Source organism: Coloeus monedula, assembly GCF_965178545.1.
Source record: "Coloeus monedula genome assembly, chromosome: 7".
In the NCBI taxonomy this organism is placed as follows: domain Eukaryota; kingdom Metazoa; phylum Chordata; class Aves; order Passeriformes; family Corvidae; genus Coloeus; species Coloeus monedula.
In genome coordinates, this window is record NC_138787.1 from 40460276 (window position 1) to 40474732 (window position 14457).

Here is a 14457-nt window from a genome sequence, read left to right on the forward strand (position 1 = left end):
TTCTTTTTGCATCATTTGTTCTTTCTCTCATTTTCCGACCTTTCAAGTATCCTGTCCTCCTGGTTTCACTGCTTCAAGTACAGCGATACCGCAAAATATTTTAACACTGTATGTACAGCACTTTTTATGTTACAAAATTTCTTTCTCTGCTTACTGCTAAATGTCAATTCTAATTGCATAGCTTCTATCAGCATTGTTAACACAGCCTTGAAAGAAAAATCAATAGGTACTACTATAGAAACAAAGGAGTTTTATTTCCTCTGTAAAACTGCAGGAACAGCTAATAAAAACTGGCTGTTGCTTGGAACAAACTACAGTTTCACAGCTCAAGTTGCACGCCCCTTAATACAAGAATTTACCAGAACACCACATTTTAGAAAAATACCCTCTCTATTTATCTAATGATTAAACAGGACAGAATTTAGCACCATTAAATGAATACAAGTGTATTTTCTTTGCCTGAACATGCAAGATCATCACGAAAAAAAGTTAAACAATCCAGCAAGTTCAGTGACAGTATGTTAAAGTACGCACTATACATAACAGGTACATAAAACACTTTACTGAAGAAGAGATGAATACAGAATGGAATTATTTATTCTACTACTCCAAGCTGACCATAAAAATTTTTAAATTACAAAGGTATTTTAAAAGACATTTTTCTCTCATTATACTAATACCATATTTTAGTTTTGCGGGTTATATGCTGTCTTATAGTTCATAGATAAAAAGCAACTTGCTTGCAACCCTAGCTCCAAAAGTATCAAACCTATGTTTTGACATCACCCCAAAACTATTAAAACGAGAATACAGCACACCATTTTTTTCTACTGTTCTCATTTTACAGATTTTTTTTTTCAATTGAATTAATTGAAATAACACATGGTTACTATAAGGTACTATCAAGTTAGCATTATTGTTGATAAGCTCCAAAGTCATACCAAAACGTAATACAAAACAAGAGAGAATAAATGCTTGCTGACTTGTTTGGTAGGGTTGGCTTTTTTTAGCAGAAGCAGGGGAGAGGGGGGGTCACATATGTGACATGGTGTTCACTTGTTTTTCTCCTTTTTTTTTTTCCACTGGCACTACAAAACCCTAACTTCATGAAGAGGAAAGGAAAAACAGTTACTTACTCCAGTATACAAAAACTGCATACAGAACTCTCACAGAATAAATGGAAGTAATTTGTAATTTATTTTTTCTGGGGGATGTAAGGAAGCCATTCAGTCATTCTATAGTTACAACAGCCACCACCACAACATCAAAAAAAAAAAAAAAAAAAAAAGGCATAAAAGACCACTGAAAAAACTGAGGAGAAAAAAAAATACATGTCAGAATATGGAGTTAAGCATCCCTGAAGCCAGTCGTATCAAATGGTGTCTACACAATCCAGGAAGAATACCATCAAGATACTGGACATCATGAACTAGTTAAGTAATTGAAAGCATAAAAATTTCCATAAACTGTCTTCGTATGTGCTCCACTGCTATGTTAACAAGCACCTATGTCATTAAGAGCCTTTGAAAGCTAAAAGCATAAAACATCACCTTATTTTTTCTTCCATTTCTCTCACTTTTAAAGACGTGGCTACAGGATACAAACATCCAGGCATATGCCGTATGAAGAGGTCTTACTCTGATTCATGCATTACCACGTCCTAATGAAAAGATGTATGAAGACTATCACACACTATCAAAAATGCTTCTTTCAATTATGAAGCATTTGTCTTTCCGCAACAAAGCCATCCACATTACATCTCAAAACAACTGAAGGTGAAGAGATAGAGGAGGCATGATTAATATAAAAGCAAGAACTATATGACCTCCAGGCTCTGGAATAAAGAAGCTCTAATGCAACAACCTTGACCCTCGAAAGTGATAGGTCATTTTCTCCTGTGATAAACAGTAATTGCTTTCTGTAACTCCAACAATTGTCAAGTAGGCAAAAGAGTATGGCTGGCAGATGATAGTTGTGAAAAGCTCACACTTTTAACAATGACTTACTGCCATGTAGTATAGATCAACAGTCCAATTGAGCATCTTCTCTAAGATGTTACAGGCTCTTGAAGCCATAAACTACAGCAACTGATATCCCCAGTTTTACTAGGGATCAATCTAGTGGATATGGAACCTAAGAATACAGAAAACTGTTAAATGATACAGCTTTAATGCAGATGATTAAATGAGAAAGACTAACATAGGCAAATTTGCTGTACATATGAAATATGTGATGCTGGTACATCGCTGTTCACACTAGGCAATCATGCATATCCCTTAGGCACACAACATAAAACTTCACAACTCACACAACCTGGCATAAATTTCATAGGCATGAGAATACAGAAACCAGTTACTCTACTAATAAAAGTGAACCCTTATTGCAAAAATATAGACAAGAATACAGATGAAACCACATCAACATCCCACAGAGTAAGATAATGCCAGGTGCTAAAACATTATTTGAATTTTTATTAGTAAGAAAAAGCATGAACTCAGAAATTAGTCTGAATTAATCAACTGTATTTATTCTCTCTGAACTAACCAGAAATAGCTACTTCAGTATATAGTCTAAAATTCTGTATTTTACTGCAATAAATCAGAGATTTATTACAGATGCTTGCAGTACAAACGTATTTCAAAAATTAACACTGTCCATTTTATAGTGTTTCAAATATTCCAGAGACTATTCATAAACATATACACATGTTTACATACAGAATATACACATATGCATATCCAGTTTGCATATACAGATCTTGTATTGTGCTGTACTACATACACTAACACCTTTACTTTCAGTATTACACAATGCTGAGTAAAACGCTATTACTGGCACTTCAATGGAGAAATTGTAAGCATCCTTCAAAGCTTACTTTTAATACCTAGCAATAAAGCAGGCTTATGTTTTTTTCACCATGAAATTCCACAAATTCTACTGAATTATAATGACTACTATTTATCTACTTTTAGGGAGTAAAAATGGAGGACAATTTATTAAAGCACAAAAGGAACTCCTGAACACTGGAAGGTCACAGGCTATGTGCTGAGTTGCTAAGCAGAAGCATCTATGATGCTGCAGAGCTGCCATTTTTCTTCCTTGACAAAGCCTCCATCTGCCACAGAGCCATTTACAGCCTCAGAGTCAGAATATCAATGATTTCCAACCATTCTGCAAGTCTGCTTTCACCTTGACATCACCTCTGTAAAATATCTAACACAGATGATACATATAGCCCTCAACTAGCTCTAAGCCTATGCTTTATTCAACTGATATGCATTTAAGCTGTACTCTAAAACACCATTTCTTTACTTCTTCTGAATTGTGCAAGAATACTAAAACTCCAAGTTGTACATCCTTTTCACTGTTGTGTTTGCCTTAAAGAAATTACCTTTGGAAAACCTAAAAAGAAAACCTTTGAATATTGAGAAAACATGTAAAAAGAATTAGAAAGCATCTGTATTTACATAATCTACATGCACACCATCACAATTTACTTTATTCTTTTCCAAATAAACAAACCACGCCTGGTATGACACTTACTACACAGTATAAACTATCACAGCCTGACTGAAACCAGCAAAACTACTTTCAGCTCTTGATGTATATGCAAACTGATTTTTTAAAAAAAATCCAGATTACAGATAGGTCAGAAGAGGAAAGAAAATCTTGACTTACTGAAAGAGAGCCTAAAGAACCAGGTCCTCAGACAAACAGATTATACCTGGACTGATAAAACCTATCATATATACATACACACACATACATATATATAGAGATAAACATTAATATATATATACACACACACACGTATATGCACACATGTTCTCTCTCAAGTATGAGAATATACTCTCCATCATCAAGCTCATTACAATATGACTTTAATGAAGGCATTCATAGATAGCAACTTTGAGTCTCAAAATGCAGATTAATGTCGGTACTCTAGACTAATTTTAAAACATGCAAAGGTGTAGCTTGATTTTATACTGAAACCGAGCCACAGAAGAAACAATTTTGTATTACAAACATGTATGTAATCACATACGATCACATCGCCAGAACTTCAGCTACTGCCATACAAGCCCTCATGATGTTAAGTACAGAGGAGCAAAATATTTGAACACTAGATGAAGCCTGCAAGCACCTTTATGAAAAAATTACTTCATAACACCTGTGAAGTACATCTTTTACAATCTCAACTGTACCTCCCACCCTTTCTTTCCATTGCTTAGATCTTTACTTCTTCCTGTTACAAAACTTAGTGTCAGCAACTTGATAAATTGAATCTGTTCTATTTCTATTTGCCCTCTGCCCACTATTCACCTTGTTCAGGCTGCTTTTAACATTCCAAAAATAAGCAGAATTTAAACCTAGAATACTTTTCTAAATCTGTATGGGAAAAAACATCTCTTCATCATGCAAAAGACATTGCCCTTAGAATTTCTCTGGCTCAATCACACAAGGGCTTAGGTAAACTGTAATATAAGGTTGAACTAATTCAGGTGTTACCTTTGTGCCCACCTTAGAAAGGGTCAGATCAGACATACACGGATACATACCCAACGTGTTTATTTTATGAGCTGTAGGCATTCACCTCACACTCTCATATCCCACCTCTCACCCAAAAAAACACAAAACCAACCAACCAAAAAAACCTCCACCTAATTTGTTCAATTTTCCACCTGCTATGAATATACATTTCACTACTTATCTCATTTGCAATGCAACTGCCCCTACCAACCTTGCCACTAGCTAACGCTTTGGTTGTTCAACAGTGGCAAAGTGGATTGGCAAACTACAGAACACAAGGGAGCACCTGCATGAAACACGCTTGTTCCAAGATCAATAGAGACCAGCACTTCAGTGCTCACTGTATTTTGCACCTAAAGAAGGACACGATGCTGCATCCAAATTTAAGACAACTGTTCCCAAACTGAGGAAAAACAGGCCCAACACAAAAGCAGAGTAACACATCTTTGAGAGGATATACAACAAGGCAGTAGAGCTAAGGAGGAGAACAAGATAAGGTATTCAGGCATAGCCAGATCTGGGCATCAGCATTACACTAAGAAAGATCCCACTGAAGACATGGAAGGACAGCAGTACAAACAAGAATCAATCACTCTTAGAAATCCAATACCTCTAAGCCTTACACAACGGCAGCTCCCTACCACCACATACTCCTTGCAATGAAGCACTGGTCACACTCATCAATTTTTTATATACTGCCTCTTTAATTCTCCCTTCCTCCTTTGAAAATCCTAGGACAAAAGAGACAAAGGGGAAGAAAAGGATTACAGTTAGGAATTCTGTAGTTCTGTATGATAGAAGCATAAAGCTGTGTAGATTGGAAAGATCTTACAGGGGTCATCTGGTCCCATCGACTGCTCAAAGCCCAATTAACTTTGAAGTTACATCAACTTGTTCAGAGCCCTGTCAATAAAGAAGATACATCTTTTGCAAGCTCTCTGAGCACCCATTTCAGTGTTTCATAGAACCACAGACTGGTTTGGATTGAAAGGGACCTTCAAAGACCATTTATTCCAACCCCCTGCCATGGGCAGGGACATTTTTTACTAGGCCAGGTTGTTCAAAGCCCCATCCAGACTCTGACCACTTCCTAGGGATTGGGCATTCTGCTACTGCTTCAACCTGTCCTTTGCTTGGCAAAAATTTTGGGGCAGGGGGCAGAAATCTTCTTATTTAGCCAGAATTAAGATAAATTAGTTTAAGGACTACTGATGCTACAAAGCAGTGGAAAAATAGAGATAAAACCACAACTCAAGAACAAGGTAAGGCCTTGTACCTACCTTTCACACATGGCTGAAGAGAGGTTCTGATCAGCACAAGACTGCCACTTACCAACCTCTTCTGTTTCCACATCAGTTTCCTCACAAAACATACATTTAAGCTCTTCCAGTTGTCAAGTTAAAAGAACTCTGTTTAATCACCTGCATTCTAAGCTTTCAATCTTTTGATTCCACTATTTAAATTTTTCTTTATTATCACAACATTTTCTACCTACCTTAAAATAACAAAAGACATAAAGTAATGCTAATTTAGCTCTGCATAATTTTACATTTGAATAACCAAATGTAAAATTATCGATGGTAGTATTATTAATTTTGGTATATAGCAAAAAAAAAAAAACCCCACATACAATATACCTCCCTCCTTGAACTCATAGCCCTAACAAAGACCAGACTTTTTGGAGCTTCCCTGTGGTGAATTGGACAAGTCCTATAAAAAGAGGCTTTCTAGATGAAACAGGGACACGATACTCAAGAAATGTTACCAGCAGAAAAGTTCCTGAAGACTTAGATTCAAAATATAAGGTGGCGACAATTTACATATGAAAAATTACCTTTTCAATAGTCGACTAGAAATGCCTTCTTAACCTGAACATCTAAATTTCAGAGCTACTGTATACTAAGACTCTGAAATTTAATTAGAAAAAAATATTTCTCATTTCCTGTAAGTGGGAAAAGCTTTGTATTTAAATGCTAAGAACACTCCTTCTGTAAGAAAGCCAAAGCAAACAAAGTGAAAACTCCAATCTAATCACGTGTACTTGGAAAGATTTCTGAACTTTTAAACTTTTGAAGGAACTGTAAACAACAAAAACACTTTCTTGTGCAAATGGAATGTTGCTATTGCAAAGAGAAATCAGCTGGTCTAAACAACACAGTGATGCTACCAAAAACTGAATTTACATCTGAGCTCCTCCAGCTGTCATCTGTAAAGTTTAACAAACCACTTATTCCTCCTAGCGGTGGATTTACAGTACTAAATCAGAATCTGCCCTTCAACACTCTCAGCAAACAATCGTTACTAAATTCTGGTATGCAGCAGAAGCATTAACACAGTTGGGAGTACGTCTTACAGAAGTTGTGTCAGTAAAGGGGTTTTATGTTTTGTTCTGGTTTTTTAACTGCCTTCCTATTATAATTTACAACACACCAAATGTAGACTATTAGTTTTAAAGAAAACTATAAAAAAATAGGTATTCCACAGAGAAATATACAGTTCATTAATTCTTTCCTTGAAACTTTCAGTCCTCTTGTAACTTTACTTTGTAATTTTGGTTGTTAGATCTAGCGTGCTGTTTTCCTCAACAAAGGCATCTAAATACACACAAGCAAGGATATACAAGTACATATACACTAACCATATCTGCAGACAACACACAGCAATAAACTACTTTCAATTTTTTAATAATACGATTTTCTAAAAACTACACAGAAACAAGTAGGAAAAAAAGGCACAATTGCCCTCTGTTTCATTTACACTCTGTATAATTACTGCAAGCACATAAAATTGTTACAATCATACTATCTTTAGTTTCTCAGTCAATGTTAATTGCTAGTATACTTAAGTGAAGATGCAATTAAATCTGCAGGTGTTACACGTGTACGAAGAAAGTAAATTCTCATGTTTTTTGGGTGGATGGCCTGTTTTGGAAGCTTTTAAATTCCTTCTGAGCTTGCTAAGTGTATATCCACCTACACTGTCAAAAAAACCCCAAACAGCTACTTTTCAAACATTACTACTACAAACCATGAACAGCCTCCTTTTATAGTCACAGAATGATTCTGTTTAGAAGGGACCATAAAGTTCATTTATCCCACCCCATGACATGGGTGCTCACCCTTCCACTATCCCAGGGTGCTCCAAGCCCCCTCCAACCTGGCTTTGGACACTGCCAGGGATCCAGGGGCAGCCACAGCTGCCCTGGGCAACATCTGCCAGGGCCTCCCCACCCTCACAGGGAACAATTCCTTCCCAATATCCCATCCATCCCTGCCCTCTGGCACTGGGAGGCCATTCCCTGTGTCCTGTCCCTCCATCCCTTGTCCCCAGTCCTTCTCCAGCTCTCCTGGAGCCCCCTTAGGCACTGGAAGGGGCTCTAGGGAACCCCTGGAACCCCCCTGGAACCCCCCTGGAACCTTCCTATCTCCAGGTGAAAACCCACAGATTTCCCAGCCTGGCTCCAGAGCAGAGGGGCTCCAGCCCTCAGATCACTGTTGTGGCCTCCTCTGGACCTACTTTAGCAGCTCCACATCTTCCTTGTACTGTAGGCACCAGAATTGTTTTGGGGGGAATATAGAAACAGTGACACCTTTTCCATAACCAAATGCATCCTTCTAGGAATTCTCTGCATCCTTTTGAGTAGTTACATGATGTAAAAAGGCAAATACAGCTGTGTATCTAGATGCTTAAGCTAACTTTGACGAGAAGGGGAACAGTTGTGGAGAGTGAGCTACCAATACACTCAAATTGCCATAAAAGCACAGAACTACTTCTGTTAGCCCGAGTTCACAAATTTTTCCTTTCTTCTTTCCCCCTTACTTCTCCATAATATGTGTTCCAACTCATTATCAATAGTTTCTCATTAGCTGCCAGTTTCCAGATTTATCAAATTTCACTTCCGGTTCAACAATCCCATTTTTTGTTAATTTTCTTTTGTTCTGAGATGTAGAAGCTGCAAGAGATAAAACAGATGGTTTTATAAAAATAAAATAAAAACTGTTTGCCTAATTCGCTTGCTTCTGCAAGTCTTCTGTGGTTTTATTTAGCTGCAAACAGGCTATTATTTATCTATGTTTAAATGTCAAGTAAGAAAAGGGGTTTTCTTGGCAATTTGCTTCCATATTTTAGAACCAGTAACTGAAATACACAAAATCTTTCATGGGTCTGACTCGCACTCATTTTTTGTTGCCATTTGCTTTCACACTCCTAGATGCCAATTCCAAGTAGGCCACTGAATACTCTGTTACTGTGAAAAGAAATTGGGTAGTTTTCAAAACCTGTTAAAATCCCTACTTAAACTTTCTGTAGAATGCTTGATTTCTGAATCTTCTAACATCTTGCTCTTATTTGCTTTTTTTATTCCCCTCCTCCCTCCTCTCCAAAAAAAATGGAAAAAAAATCCTTATGTGTCGATCTCACCTATGAAGATGCTTCTGCTCATTGCCATACTCACCCAACACTAGTATTCCTGTAATGGCAACATCTCTCACAAATGTGCCTTGTCATCACAGTTTTTGTGAGAGACCTCTCTTCTTAATTTCCTAACTTTACTCCAGAAAATTTTGTTCAGCCTTCTGCTGAGCTAATCTTCTACTTTTAACTCATTTCTTTTACTATAGCCATTAAGAACTTGTTCAGTTACAGCCATACAGAAAATTTTTAGGACGTATTACCTGCATAACTTTCAAGTACTGTGTCAACATTCTAAATTAGCCGTTTCCACAAAAAAATTGGGACTGTTAGAATTCACCACTGTCGTCTTTTGTAACAAATAAAAAGAGCCATGACTAGGAATTAAAATAATTTTGTATTTGGGGAGTAGAAATTAGTATCCACAAGAACTTCATATCTAAAATGGCATCGTTTTAACATGAAAAATAAAAAAAAACATCCCACCAAACAGACAGGCGAACCATCAACACCACAACTGACAACACAGAAGGAATTATTACTTGCCATGTTTCCTAATCTTTTCAAGCTCTCCCTTCATCAACCTATTTGTTACAACCAAAGGCACACTGAAGTTCCGTTTCTTTGTTTGGATGCAAGGGTTATTATTGCTTCACAGCGAAGAGTGTCCTGTAGGCTAAAAAAATTGACTGTACTCACAAAAATGTTAGATATGATTAGGGATACATTTTTGATTATTATTCAGAGATTCGATATTTTTCATCTCTCAGAAAAGAATTAAATATGGTTGGACAAACACACAAAGAAACTGGCACACTGAGTTAGTACTGACAGCCAGCATTAAAATTAAGTTTGCTGAAAGAAAGAAATCTACACCTGGCCATTGTTTCTCTTGTATTTTTTATTGCCTACAAGAAAACTCATCAAAAAGCATAAATCTTACTATAAATTCCTTCTATTCTCCTCCAGTTGCACACTTAAGGGGAGGAAATTCATGCATGTCAACTAGAGCATTTATGGACCATTTTTCCCATTTTCCTGAGTAAGGCACTCTTTTCTTCAGCATTCATCCTGATGGTTCCACAGAGGAACAGTGGTCAGCGGCCGCCAGCAGCAGTTCTCATTCCACGCTTGCAGGTCTAGGAAAAACTGCCCCACAGAGTAGGACTTGTTTGCAGATAATAACTCCCAAAGCATTAAGGAGGAAGTAGCCCTTGTAACACTTGAGTGTTCAGAAGTCAGGACAAAGTTTTAACTCAAGCAATGCACCTGTATTCTTAGTGGAACTGTATCTCCTTCCTAAGGTAAAGGGCTTTTTTTCAAAAAAAAGGTTCCACAACTGGAAGCAAAACTGCAAAACTGAAAGCTTCTTCTAGCAAGTTTCTACATCCTTCTTCAGTCACTGGAGGCTGGGAAAGTAGCAGTCTCAGTACATCCCAGCAAAAAATGTTACCTCATTACCAAAAAAAAACAACAGGGTTAAAGCTTTTACGAAATGAAGGCTTTTTCATTAAAGCCAGCTCACACTACAGAAGCTGGCAGTATACTACAGCATTACAGGAAGTTTCACAATATGATTCTGCAGTAAATATTAAATACTAGATAAAGCCTTCCTATTTCTGTCCGTTACTGCAAATTACTTAATGACTTGCCTAGTTCTGCTTTTTAATTTTTTTTAATGGTTCAGAATACTGCTCATGACTTCAGAATAGCAAGCTATCATACCTCCCACCCTTACCTGCTCTCCTATCACTGCCTGAGCAATATGTTCACTAGAAAACTGCTCTTTTGAACTTTAATACACTTGATCCCTCCTATTTAATACATCTGCTCTCTTCTCTTAACCTATTCATTCTTTGAATTTAGCAGCTGCTGGTGGTGCTCTTGCCACTCTCATCAACACCGTATTAAGTCACATGTAGTGGCTGTAACAGCTTCTCCTTCCACATTGTACAGAAAGCACTTCTGAAACCTGAGCCTTTTAACTTTAATCTTATACATTCTTTTAACCAGCATGCAAAAAATGATTGGTTTAGGCTTTTCTTTCCTACTGTAAGTGCAAATTTCACCTCTACTGACTGTGAAGTTACATCTGGGATGAGGGCCACAAGGTTGCTATTGAGACCTAAGACTCCACTGTATCACCCAGCCTAGTAAAACAAGAAAACTCACGCTCAACATCTAGCAAAATAGCAAGTATTCTCTGACTGTGCAAAATGCCTTCCAAAGTTGCTAAAACCGATTTTGGAATTAAACTCCCAGCACAAACTCTCAACTAGTTTTAAATACTCTGTAAACTGTACAATAGACATCAAAACTACCAAAGGTATACGCTAAAATTACATGCTATCAAATTCGTATTTCAAGCCTACATACAAAGTAATCCAGAAAGAATGGTAACAGTATGATGGATGTTAATTGTTAAAGACCATCTCAACAGCTAAACCTGAAGTCACAAAAATAACTGCACGCATGGACTAAGAATCTGTAAGTTTTAGCTAAGGCTGTACTTAATGCCTGGCTGAAATCAGGACCTGGACGCAGAATTTAGCACTAAGCCATTCAATATGTAATATTTTCCTTTTCCTTGCATGAGTCGTGCTTCTCAGAAAACTATCAGAATGCTTACTGCTACAGCTTACTTACTGTGACCAACGTGGTCAGTTCTGTGACATTGCTGTTCTGCAACCTGAAAACAGAAAACAACTGATGATGAACTGAGTCATCAAGTAACTTTTACAAGGGCAAAGAAAGACACATCAAACAGAACAGCAAAATTTATCAAAAAAAAGTACGTGAGGTATTTCCAGCACAGTGAAAGCACCTTGTTTCCCACTGCCAGATATGAAGCCATTACAAGAGGAACAGTTGAAGATAAATGTTATATAATAACACTTGATTTGTTTGCAACCGTCTGTTTAAATACACATACCCCTTTTACCATAACTAAATTGTGAATGATACAGTACAACGTGCACCCCTTTGATAAACACAGTAAGCCAGAGGAATCTGTAAAAATGCAAAAAAAATTCCCAAAAATGAAAGGAAAATCGCAATTTTTTTATAATGAAACTAGAGCTTCATTCCATTAGTGATGCTCTCTAAAGCATACAGATTTAAAACTCTCTTCACACTATGAGAATTCAGAAGCATCTGTGCATCAGTACACAATCCACACATAATTCACTGAAAATTTAAAACTCAAAGTAATTTTGAACACTTGTTTGCATTGTTTACTTCCCAGATTTTTTCTTCCCTGGGTAGATCAAGTTTTTCTAAACACCTAGTTCACACACACTGTATAGGACACCAAAAACAGCACAACAGATGCAACATTTCCATTTCAGAAAAATGTTACTTGCTATAGCAGTAGAAATCCAATACTGTTGGAGTTTTCTAATGTATATTTTTTCTCTGAAGACATGTAAAGATTCAGTGAAATTTTACAGCTTGACTTTAAAAATACTGTCTGTAGCATTAAACATGGACTTGCTTTACAAAGCTTAGAGGTGCTCTCTTCAGCTACACTGATAGACAATTTTAACTAAACAAATGGGCAAAATTGCCTACATATCAAAAATGCTAGACTAAAATAGCATTTCAGGATTTTTCTTTGGGTTTGCCTTGATTGGGACTTTTACGCTGAATACTTTTTAGAAAACAAATGTGTAGAAAAACAGGTATTTTTACTCTAGATCCTTTTCTACAGCATCACACGGCTGTGTGACCATAAAGCTCACCTATCTCACAGTGGCACAGACAAGAAAGCACACTAACAAGTTTACACAAACAAAACTTCAATCATCTACATGAGCAAGAACTTCTTTCAGAGTTAGGCAAGCTAGATAATTTAAAACTAGGTAGGCAGTTGCATCAACAGCAGCCGGAGTTTTTCTTTAATTCAATCTTAAATTACAACCTCTAAATTAATTCAAACTGCTTTTTTTGTTTGTTATGGCCACCAATGTCAAGCTACACTCCCAGGCCTGCCAGGAAAGCAAGAGATATTTTTCTCCCTTGACAAAGGACAGCCAGGAACAAACATTCCTCACAACAGTCAGTGGCAACATCATCAGCCTACAAAGGAAGGGTATCATCTTTATTCTCCCAAGGGGAAATCTAAACATTGATCATCTCCTTCTGTACCCTACTGCCATACTTTGACACCACCAAAAAACCCCAACCTACTGGAACCAAAACAAGAGAGGAGACAGAAGACACCACACAGTAATTACACTACTTAAACAGTGGGAGCAAAGGGGAAGCTTAAAAATTATGTACTTTGCTACACCCCCAATCATCCTGCTGGCTGACCAGAGCCCTGACTTTTCTTCCAGAAAGCAGAAAACAAAGTCATATTTCTTTTCTTAAGTTGGAAAAGTGGCATTTCCTGCACTAACTGAAGCTCAAAGCTCAAGTACTTGCTTCTCAGCTAAGATTCTACACAAATGTTGTACTTCTGACTACATATATTCATATGGCACTGCTAAGTTTGGGGTATGGGATCAGTCCTGAAGGCACTAAACAGTCCCCCAAAACCTGAACTTTGGGACAAAGGCTAGACGTTCAGCAGAGGGCAGTGAAAAGAGCTCTTCAGGTGCTTGCTTGCCTCTTGCCAAGACTGATAACCAGCTACTTAAGAACCTGGCAGGCAGGGATACTACACAGTCACACCTTCCTCAGCCTTGAATCAAGTCATGAAGTATTTTTAAAAACAGGCTTTACTATGGCTCCCCAATTAAACACACATAGACTGGTTGTAGCCCCAGTGTCCAATGCACAGAGTCAACAGGTGCCCTAAATGGAAAACCAAGGTAAAACGCAATAGCAAAGGCATGATTTGGCATGAACAGAAGGAAATTACACAACACCAATTTCTCCGCACAATAAAAGAAAAAAATACTTTAAAGGACCAAAGAACATTGTTTCAAACTAAATATTCTCTTTCTTGACATAACTGCACACACACAAACATGAAAAGCTCAGGATTTGCCATTTCACTGCGCAATACTGGAAGTCCTTGAAACTAGTTTCTTCTTCCTTTCAGTACTCCCAGTTATTCCATTAAAGCCCTACAGAGAAGCATTTTTTTTGTGGTTTATTCTTTAGATTTGTTTTTAGAACAAATTATTAGAAAGTGTAAAACAAAGTATCCTCAGACACAAACAAAATCCTAATGCAACTTAAGAATAAAAGGCCAGAAATAGCCAACATTCCACACTCAATGGAGAGAGGTGGAAGTTGAATATTTAAAACAAAAGAAAGAACAGAAAAACACACATAGTCAATGGAGAATGGACAGTAAACGTGGAGAAGAGTGATTTTATTGTTTCTTTTCAAATCTCATTATGGACTGTGCAACATTAATGTAACCTAATCAGGCTTCCCTGCACTATTTCCTTACTGTGTAAAAAGTAAAGACAAAGGAAGCTTCATGTGCTTAATATTAGCATATAAATGGAGCTAGTTAAGGTTTGACTTCAGTGGGAAGACAGGGTGAGGTGAATTCCCACCTTT

The 14457-nt window shown here is 37.2% G+C and overlaps 1 protein-coding gene across 11 annotated transcripts in view; it reads right to left on the bottom strand.

The window, feature by feature from the left end:
- BAZ2B (bromodomain adjacent to zinc finger domain 2B) overlaps positions 1-14457 on the bottom strand; it is a 122063-nt gene that overhangs the window by 80833 nt on the left and 26773 nt on the right. The window contains exon 2 of one of the 11 annotated variants that reach the window (XM_082285533.1): positions 11587-11629. The exons of the other annotated variants lie outside the window; for them this stretch is intronic. The gene's annotated coding sequence lies outside the window, so the exon portion shown is untranslated. The remainder of the gene's footprint in view (positions 1-11586; positions 11630-14457) is intronic. 11 annotated transcript variants of the gene reach the window in all.